Here is a 10,678-nt window from a genome sequence, read left to right as displayed (position 1 = left end):
GATCAGCACCTGGGGTGCCCCCTCTGTGGGGAGATGGTCTCCTTCTGTTTGCGGAGGTGCTGGCTCTAGCCCCTCCTCTCTACCCGCCCACCGAGGTGCTCCTATCTTGTTGATCCTGCCAGTAGCATATGCTTGTCTCGAAGATTAAGCCATGCAAGTCTCAGTGCACATGGATGCAACAGTGAAACTGCGAATGGCTCTTTAAATCAGTTATGGTGCCTTTTATCTCTCCAAGATTACTTGGATAACTGTGGTAATTCTAGAGCTAACACATGCTGATGAGAGCTGACTTCCAGAGATGCATCCATTTATCAGACCAAAACCAATCCAGGTCTCGGCCCGGCAGCTTTAGTGACTCTAGATAAACTTAGGCCGATTGCGTGCACTTGTGTCAGTGACGCGACATTTGAATGTCTGCCCTATCAACTTTCGATGGTACTATCTGTGCCTACCATGGTGACCACAGGTAACGGGGAATCAGGGTTTGAGTCCGGAGACGGGGCCTGAGAAATGGCTACCACATCCAAGGAAGGCAGCAGGAGCATAAACTATCCACTCCCGACTCGGGGAGGTAGTGATGAAAAATAACAATACAGGAATCTTTTAAGACCCTGTAATTGGAATGAGTACACTTTAAATCCTTTCACAAGGATCTATTGAAGGGCAAGTCTGGTGCCAGCAGCCATGGTAATTCCAGTTCCAATACTGTATATTAAAGTTGCTGCAGTTAAAAAGCTCATATTTGGATCTTGTGATCGGGCTGGCGATCTGCCACGAGGTGAGCTACTACCTGTCCCAGCCCCTGCCTCGCAGCACTCCCTTGATGCTCTTAAGTTAGTGTCCTGGGGGTCCAAAGCATTTCTTTTGAAAAAATTAGTGTGTTCAAAGCAGGGCAGTCACCTGAATACTTCAGCTAGGAATAATGGAATAGGACTCTGGTTCTATTTTGTTGGTTTTCGGAATTGGGACCATGATTAAGAAAGATGGCAGGGGGCATTCGTATTGTGCAGCTAGAGGTGAAATTCTTGGACCAGTGCAAGATGAACGAAAGCAAAAGCATTTGCCAAGAATGTTTTCAATAATCAAGAACAAAAGTCGGAGGTTCGAAGACGATCAGATACCGTCGACCATAAACAATGCAGACTAGCAATCCGGTGGGGTTATTTCCATGACCCACTGGGGAGCTTCCAGGAACTCAAAGTCTTTGGGTTCCAGGGGGAGTATGGTTGCAAAGCTGAAACTTAAAGGAATTGATGGAAGGGCACCACCAGGAGTGGGGTTTGCGGCTTAATTTGACTCAACACAGGAAAACTCACCTGGCCCAGACACAGTAAGGATTGACAGATTGATAGCTCTTTCTCAATTCTGTGAGTGGTGGTGCATGGCTGTTCTAAGCTGGTGGAGCGATTTGTCTGGTTAATTCCAATAAAGAATGAAACTCCGCCATGCTAACTAGTTATGCGACCCAGTGCGGTCGTCTCCAACTTCTTAGAGGGACAAGTGGCTTTCAGCCACACGAGATTGAACAATAACAGGTCTATGATGCCCTTAGATGTCCAGGGCTGCACACATGCTACATGGAATGGATAAGCGTGTGTCTATCCTTGGCCGACAGGTCCGGGTAATTCGTTGAACCTCATTTGTGATAGGGATTGGAGATTGCAATTATTCTCCACGAACGAGGAATTCCCAGTAAGTGCGGGTCATAAGCTCTCATTGATTAAGTCCCTGCCCTTTGTACACACCGCCCGTCACTACTACCGATTGGATGGTTTAGTGAGGTAATTGGATCGGCCTAGCTGGAGTCAGTCATAGCCCTGGCGGTGCGGCAAGAAGACGATCAAACTTGACTATCTAGAGGAATTAAAAGTCGTAACAAGGTTACCTAGGTGAACCTGTGGAAGGATCATTAACGCTGAGGGTCCCGGGATGGCACCATCCTTGGGTACCAGGGCCTTTCCTCATTCTGCTGCCCTGACCCTCTACATTTCTCTCTCTCTCTCTGTCTCTCTCTGTCTCATATCTCTCCATGCACCCTGGTGGAGGCCGGCGGGACTGAGCCCGCAGCTCCCGGGGGGATGTAGGGAGGAAAGGAGAGGGGAGAGAGTGAGAGGAGGGGCTGGTGTCTGTCCCCACTTGCTCCTGGCAGTGGGAGGGATGGGGTCCTGTCCATGTGGTGGGAGGTGCGAGTACTCCTCAGCTGCTCTGAGGGGATGGTGGTGGAAGGTGCCCTCAGCTCAGTGGTGCGGTCCACCACTTGCCCTGGAGGTGGATGGCTCCCCGTGTTTGTAAGGGAAGGGAGAGGGTGCCATCCCAGGAGAGGGCTGGTCTCCCCTCTGGCTGTGTGGGGCCACTCCTAGGGGTGGCACACCAGAGTCCTCTCTCCTCAATTTTGGTCAATGGTACCTGTGGAGAATGTCCCGCTCAACACCAGGTGTCGGTTCAAAGACCCGGAAGGTCAGCCGTGCAGCTGCGAGCCAGCCGCCGCAGAACTCCCTGCAATCCTGCAGTGCAGGGCCAGTAACCCCAGTCTGGGCACCCATGATGATGCCCATGAAACCTTGCGTGTTCATCTTGAGGTATGATGTCACGCGGGCAGTGATGCCCCCATCGAATGAAAACTGTACAACTCTGAGCTGTGGATCACTCGGCTCATGCATCAATGAAGAACACAGCTAGCTGCGAGAGCTAATGTGAATTGCAGGACACATTGATCATCGACACTTCAAATGCACTTTCCGGCCATGTCCTGGAAAGCATTGTGGTTCCAGTGGCATCAGGTGAGCTCTCACCGGCCCTTGAAAATCCAGGTGAGATGGTGTAAGTTTCATTCCAGACCATACCCATATCCGCATTAGGTCTCCAAGGTGAACAGCATCTGGCATGTTAGAACAATGTAGGTAAGGGAAGTCGGCAAGCCAGATCCGTAACTTTGGGATAAGGATTGGCTCTAAGGGCTGGGTCAGTTGAGCTCGGGTGTGAAGTGGGGCTGGGCATGTCCCATGGCTGGATGAGGAGCTGCCTCCTCACCATGCTCCCTCCTCCTGGGGGGGATGGCGGCAGCGACTCTGGTCATGCGCCAGGCCCTTCCTCTGGATCTGTGGCAGATGCTGGTCCTGACTGGTGTCCCTCATCATCTGGCAGCTAGCAGCTGACTTAGAACTGGTGCAGACCAGAGGAATATGACTGTTTAATTAAAACAAAGCATCGCGAATGCCCAAGATGGGTGTTGAAGAGATGTGATTTCTGCCCAGTGCTCTGAATGTCAAGGTGAAGAAATTCAGTGAAGCACGGTAAATGGCGGGAATAACTATGACTCTCTTAAGGTAGCCAAATGCCTCATCATCTAATTAGTGACGCTCATGAATTGATGAATGAGATTCCCACTGTCCCTACCTGCTATCTATTGAAACCACAGCCAAAGGAACAGGCTTGGCAGAATCAGCAGAGAAAGAAGACCCTGTTGAGCTTGACTCTAGTCTGGCACTGTGAAGAGACATGAGAGGTGTAGAATAGTGGCAGGCCTTGGCCGCTGGTGAAATACCATTACTCTTATCATTTTTTTCACTTACCCAGTGAGTCGGGGGCGAGCCCCACCGGAGCTCTCGCTTCTGGCTCCAAGCACCAAGGCATCTGGGCATGACCCACTCCATGGACAGTCTCAGGTGGGGAGTTTGACTGGGGCTGTACACCTGTCAAAGTGTAACACAGGTGTCCTAAGGTGAGCTCAGGGAGAACAGAAAAATCCCGTGGAGCAGAAGGGCAAAAGCTCGCTTGATCTTGATTTTCAGTATGAATACAAACCATCAAAATGGGGTCTCACGATCCTTTTGGCTTTTTGGGTTTTAAGCAGGAGGTTTACAGAAAAGTTACCACAGGGATAACTGGCTTGTGGCAGCCAAGAGTTCATAGCGATGTCATTTTTTGATCCTTCAATGTCAGATCTTCATATCATTGTGAAGCAGAATTAACCAAGCGTTGGATTGTTCACCCACTAACAGTAAACATGAGCTGGGTTTAGACCATCATGAGATAGGTTAGGTTTACCCTACTGATGATGTGTTGTTGCGATAGTAATCCTGCTCAGTACGAGAGGAACTGCAGATTCAGACATTTGGTGTATGTGCTTGGGTGAGGAGCCAATGGTGCGAAGCTACCATCTGCGGGATTATGACTGAACACCTCGAAGTCAGAATCCTGCCTAAACATAATGATACTGCAGCACCATGGATCTCTGGTTGGCTACGGACAGCCGGCTGCAAGGGCAGTGAGGAGTGCTGCTCATCACTTGATCAGAGTGTGGACAGAAGGGGGCCGCCTCACTCCAGCAGTGCACCGCATGTTTGTGGGGAACCGGGTGCTAAATCATTCATAGATGACCTGATTTTGGGTCAGGGTTTTGTATGTAGGAGAGCAGCAAAAAGCTGCAATCTATGAAAAGTCAGCCTTCGAGCCAAGCTTTTGTCACAGGTGGGGGGACGGGCACCGTGCCCTCACTGGGAGGGGTGACCTGTCCTCAGCCAGCCAGGCCTGCTCACTGTCTGCCCTCCAATAACATCCAGATTGTCGGTGGGACTTTGCTTCTCTGCAGCAGGTGCGGGTCTGGCAGGGGGATCTGTGTGCGACCCGCTGGCAGGGTGTCTCCCGCGAGAGCAGCTCTCTGGTCATGCCCCTTCTCTGCACCATCCGGCACCTCCATCCAGATAGCCAGAACTCCTGCGGGCACTGAAGAGGCTGAGGATTGCAAACTCGGGCTTAAGGGTCATACCCAGAGGGGAGACCTGGCGGCGAGGCCTCCCATGCGGCAGGAGGTTCCCAGTCACTCGCTCCACTCACTTACACCCTCCAATGCCTCCATCCAGTTAGCCACAACCCATGCTGGCATGGAGGGGGCTGATGATTGCATACTCAGGCTTAAAGGTCATCCCCAGAGGGGTGACCCAGTGGCAGGTGTGTGATTCCTGGGAGAGGGCAGATGTCAGTCCAGGGAAACCAGATCCAGGATCCTGTCCTCCCAGCACTCTTGGAGAGAAGATACAGCCACCATGGCATCTCGCACCTGGGACCAGCCAGGGGTGTCGGCTGACAGCACAGGCATACCTAGGGCCACCCCGGAAGCCAGGTCTGTGATCCCATCCTCCCAACACCAAGGAGTGTGCAGATACTGCCGCCATGGTGTCACACACCTGAAACTATCTGCAGGCCCTGGTTCTGCTTCCAGTTCTTCACCCAGCACTGCAGGGATGCCACCCTTCGAATGGCACCACTCAGGAGTCAAGGGGACATGTGCTAGAAGGCTCTAAACAAAGCATGTTCATCGGTGCCTGGTGCCGCTAAGGAGAGAGACAGAGGCACGAGATGAAATGGGCCAATATGTTGGGACCCGGGGCCATATCCAGTGCAAGTTTGAAAGCTCTAGGTTGAAGGCAAAGGGGAGAACCAACATCACGGAAGTCTGGATGAGGATCTGGCTGAGGCCTCACAGCCCAGGAGAAAGGAAGGATCAGAGGGAAGCTCCCCTGAGAGACTCGAGGGCAGGGTTGACACCTTACAATTTGGCAGCCTTTAGGAGTTATGTAACGTGGGAAAAGAACTCTCCCGCCTGGGTAGAAGTGAAAACCTTGAAGGGATCCCTCCTGATGAAAGTCTTTACGGGAGAGAGAGAGAGAGAGAGAGAGAGAAAATGGCAAGACTGGGAGAGCTGCCACCTGTGTGAGGGGGTCCAGATCATGACCCCCTCTGGGATGGAAGTCCAGAAGGGGGGGAAAGAGGTGGAAAGTGGCTGGGCAGGGAGCACTCCCACCTGGGTGGCAGGGTCCAGATCATGCCCCCTAGTTGGGATGAAAGTCCTCAAGGGAGCATCTGGAGGAAGGCTACAGGGCAGGAGTGCTCCTGCCTAAATAAGCAGGATCAGGCAGAGCCCCCCCATGACAGAAGTTCTAAAGGGAGTGTCTGGCAGACAACTGCAGGCCCAGAGAGCTCCTGCCAGGCAGGGGGAAGGTGTTCGACCTCCCCCAGTACCCGACAGCATCCCTGAAATGTCACAAAGTCCGCAGAATGGCTCTGGACTAGAAAGGAGGGAGTCTCAGAAGTCCCGATGAGAGTGGGCCTGCCCCTCGACAGGTGAGGGGAGTTCAGAAGGGCTGGCCGGGATTGGAAGGAAGCTCCCAAGAGGCCCCCAAGGATGCAAGGACAGGGTATGACTTGGTAGCCTTCAGGAGATCTGGGGGAAGACGGGGACTGTGGTGCCATGGACCAGAAAGGAAGGGGACGTAGAAGTCCCGATGAGAGAGGGTCTGCCCCTTGGTGGCCGAGGGGAGTTCCACAGGGCTGGCCGGGATTGGAGGGAGGTCCCCTTGAGAGGCTCCAAGGGCACAGGGACATGGCATGGTTTGAAAGCCTCCAGGAGTTAAGGATGATGGGGTGCCACCTCAGAGTCCAGGGGACCCATCCCCAGGTGACGTCCCTCCACTCATACTATATTTCCCTGAAAATAAGACGGGTCTTATACTCTTTCCCCTGCCAAAATACGCATTAGGCCTTATTTTCAGGGGATGCCTTATTTACCCCCCATACAACAATCTACATTTATTCATTTATTCATGTACAAAAATCGACATTTATTCATGTACACAAATTGACATTTATTTGATACTGTTCTGTAATTGGACAACAGTTCTAAGTAACACTTTGACAGTTGTGTGAGAATTCCACATACACAGTGCAGCAAACATTTCAACTTCAGAATATCTACACCTTGGCTTTCACAGTGCAATATTTCATGCTTAACAGAAAGTGCAGAAAAATCTCAATACATGTGTATTGGAGGAGGGGAATAAAACTGAAAGCAGAAGCAATCCATTCTGTTGCCCCAGTAGTGGAAAAGTTATTCAAATACAGTTGTCATCTTCTTCTGGATCATTGTCATAATACTCCAACCCCTGAATTCCAGCCTGAATTTCTTGCAACTTCATTTCCTGTAGAACCATTGGCCCCAGTCTGTCATGCCTAATAATAGAGCTCTCCTAAAATGAGCACTGCTTGTCCAAGTAGCCTGCTCATAGTGCACTGACAACACAGCTGTCAGTGATTTTATGCAATGAATTTTTCACCCAAGTCACGACCTCTTGCAGGCTAGGCTTCACAAAGTTTCCATGATTTCTCTCCATTCTATTTTCAATGTAGTCACTGAGCACCATGTGCAAATGGTCCTTGAATATTTTGTTTATTGCAATATCAAGAGTCTGGAGACAGGCAGTCATTCCTGCGGGAATCATTATTTGATCTATTCTTCTCTGTGCAAGGAATTTCTTCATGTCTTTAGCGCAGTGAGTGCTGGCTGAATCCCAGACTAGCAGACCTCTTTCGCCACTTCGCAAAACAAGTGGCAGTATTATATCGACCCACTTTCTTATAACTGCTTGTGTGCACAAGGCTTTTTTGGTTTCAAGAATGTAAATGCCTGAAACATGTTCAATCTTATCTTTCTTGCCCTTACTAATGATTAGAGGTGGGGTTTCTTTCCATCTAGACGAATTACCAAAATACAGGTAACACGTGCACTCTTGTAACCAGTGGAGGGAATGTTGATTGATGAGGCACCCCTCTGATCAATTGTTGTTTGAGATCCTTGGTCCATACACTACAGTTTCATCCATAGGTTCATAGGTTAGTACTAGGCTAAGTGCCTTTGTGGGCTATTTTAAGCCTAGCCAATTATCCCATGTGAGAATAAAACCCTGCACCTTGTGTCTGTAAGGTAAACACCTTAACCATTAAGCCAACTTCCATAGCAGTAATGTTGGAGAGCTGGTATTTAGAAAAGTCAATGCCATCAAGAAAGGACTTAAACGCAAGTGCACGTTTAATAATTTCAGGATCTTCCAGCATGAACAGTGTTGTTGATCTTCTTAGCGACAGTTGATATCACTGAAGGAAGTCATCCAGCCAATGTTGTGATGCTTTGAATTCTTCTGGGGTTATTTCTAACTGTGGTGCCATTGCAAGGGCAAATGCTTGAATATCAGCCCTGCGCACAACCAAAGCCTTTGCTCTCATGTTAGCAATTCATTCACAGATGATGTCTCCCAGCTCAGGAAATAATGGTTGGTGACTTGATCCACACTTGCACTTCTTAGCATTTCCCTCATTGGCCTGTTGACTGAAGTTATCTTATGCTGCACGCCATTTTCTGACCATTCTGAGATCTAACTTCTTCTCTTTGCAGAAAGCCATCAGATTATTTTCCTGGGAGTCCTCCATGATTCCTTTCTTATACTCGACGGAATAGCTCTTTCTTTTTGCACTCATATTGTTCCCGGGGGCAAGTTAATTGAAGACTTACAGGACTGGAGTGGCAACTCAAATGGTGATGGTTAAGAAGACACAACCACAGACATTCAAGTGCAAGCGCTTTACGCGCGTTGTCTGTACTTTGACCAATCAAAGTACACCTGCCAGTGTTTATGGGCCAAGGATCTGAACCGTCAAGTGTGAGTGATGATTAGGGTTACAGTAAGAATTGTGGAGGACTCCCGGGGAAAGAATCTTACAACTTTCTGCAAAGGGAAGAAGTTGGGTGTCCGAATGGTCTGAAAATGGTGAGCAGAGTATGATAACCTCAGTCAACGAGTGTCAATAATATTATTTTATAATTCAACACATCCATCGTGTGTTGTTGACGATCTTAACTGGGGCTTTTCTTGGGGGTAGGGCTTATATCATGACCACCCTGGAAAACCATGCTAAGCCTTATTCTCCAGTTAGGTCTTATTTACGAAGAAATATGGTATATACATATATAAACAAAAATAAACAAATACAAAACAATTTAACAGGTAGACCATTCTCTAAGTGCAATAATACCCTCCAAGGTGTGTGTTATTGTGTAAATAATGCCTTTTCTTAGTGGGCGTTATTTATACAATAACACACCCTGTCACCCATTATTGCTTGCATATCATCTTGGGGCCTATGAAAACAATCAAGATGAATAGTGGTTAGCACAGTTTGCTTCCAAGAAGTTTCAGATTGTGTACTGTTTATAAGATTTGTTTTATTATATTTCTTCAGACTGTTTTTGATTGTTAAGGCTGAAAATAGTTTCTGTTGCACTACTGGAATCACTTTACTAATAGTACTATTGAACTTCTAATATTTTAATATTTGGCTAAATGAAGGTGAGTTCCTAAGGAAACATATACTTCAATAATGATCCATCATTTGCTATCCTGGTCACTCATTGAGTTTCTGTAAAGTTCATTGTTGTATATAAAAAGCTGTTTGTGGACATCATAAGTGAAGTTCCATGAAACTTTGAAAATTATTGCAGCTATTGTAAGGTTTGCATGAAGAATCCGCCTCTTGCCTATTACAGAAATATGTCTCAGTTCTGTTTCAGTCCCTAAATTTCTAAACCCCTTATTTGGTCAAGGTGGGGTTCACTCCTTATTGTCAAACTTGCTGAATTATAAACTTGCCCAAAACAATTTCAACTACAGATAGCCCAGAACATATGAAGCTACCCCCCACTACCTTGTTTTGAGAATCTCTAGCATTTGTCTTTTTCCATCTGTTGAACTTTTATAGACAGTTCAACATCTATTAACTTAAAACACATGCATGCTTGTGTTGGGATTGTTAGGTTTTTCTTCATTTAACCAATAATTATTCACAGAGCAGATTCCAGAAGCTTTTCGACCATGTCACACCCAGCACCTTAAATAGGAGATAAGGGTATGGCTACAGTGCTTTATACATGTGTAATAATAAATGTACATGGCAGTTTTCCAGTTGAACTTATCTGCTAAAGTTATAATAAAGACATAGGCAGGATATTATGCCACTACAAAAATGTCAACTGTTTATCACTAATTATTGGAAATAATATTAATAAGCAGATTTAACTCTTTGAAATATTTGCATTTGTATGTAAAATATGTAATTTAATTTTTTATTAAACTGACTTTTAAATCATTTTAAGCATTTTTCATCTCCCATTGATACGATGAATACAAAAAACTTGATCTGCATATTTCAGAATATGGCAATGAAAAGTATTATAAACAAATTTATAAGTACATGATATTTAAACTATAATCATAAAAGAATGCTTCCTGTACAGAATTTAGATGTTAAATGTAAATCCCAAGTACTACAGGTACTGATAGTAGCATACATACTTTCATAAAACAAACATTCACTTAAAAACATTCACTCATTTGCACATTTACTCTCATGCATAGGTACATAAAACATGCTCAGTCTTGGGTCTACTTTCAATTACCAAAAGACCATAATGCCGAACGTTATTTTCATGAGACAAAAATAATGAAAATGAAAATCCCGAACCACATAGTTTTTCCAAGGCAAGTAAACACTTACACAACATGGGGAAATATGCCCTTTTTACCCACTGTAGTGCAATCCTGAAGTCGGTATATATAGTTAGGGGGTGTGGGAGGGTCACAGGCCCCCACATTTGGGGGAGGGGGTGGGGAGACATAGCTCCCACCTAGATGAGTGTCAGATAGTACAGTGTCTTTTGTGTAGTTTTGAGCAAGTGCTTAATTGCCCTGGGAAAAACTATGTGGTTCAGGATTTTCATTTTTATTATTTTCGTCTTGCAAAAATAATGTCTGACATTATGGGGCTTTTGGTAATTGAGAGTAGATCCTCA

General features: G+C 46.8%; 1 pseudogene; it reads left to right on the top strand.

The window, feature by feature from the left end:
* Positions 1–2,627: 2,627 nt before the first annotated feature.
* LOC122798953 lies at positions 2,628–2,776 on the top strand (annotated as a pseudogene).
* Positions 2,777–10,678: the final 7,902 nt, after the last annotated feature.

Source organism: Protopterus annectens, chromosome 3.part1, assembly GCF_019279795.1.
Source record: "Protopterus annectens isolate FY-2018-M chromosome 3.part1, PAN1.0, whole genome shotgun sequence".
Lineage (NCBI taxonomy): Eukaryota > Metazoa > Chordata > Ceratodontiformes > Protopteridae > Protopterus > Protopterus annectens.
The sequence above is the reverse complement of the archived record's forward strand: the minus strand, read 5'-3'. Positions and strand labels throughout refer to the sequence as shown.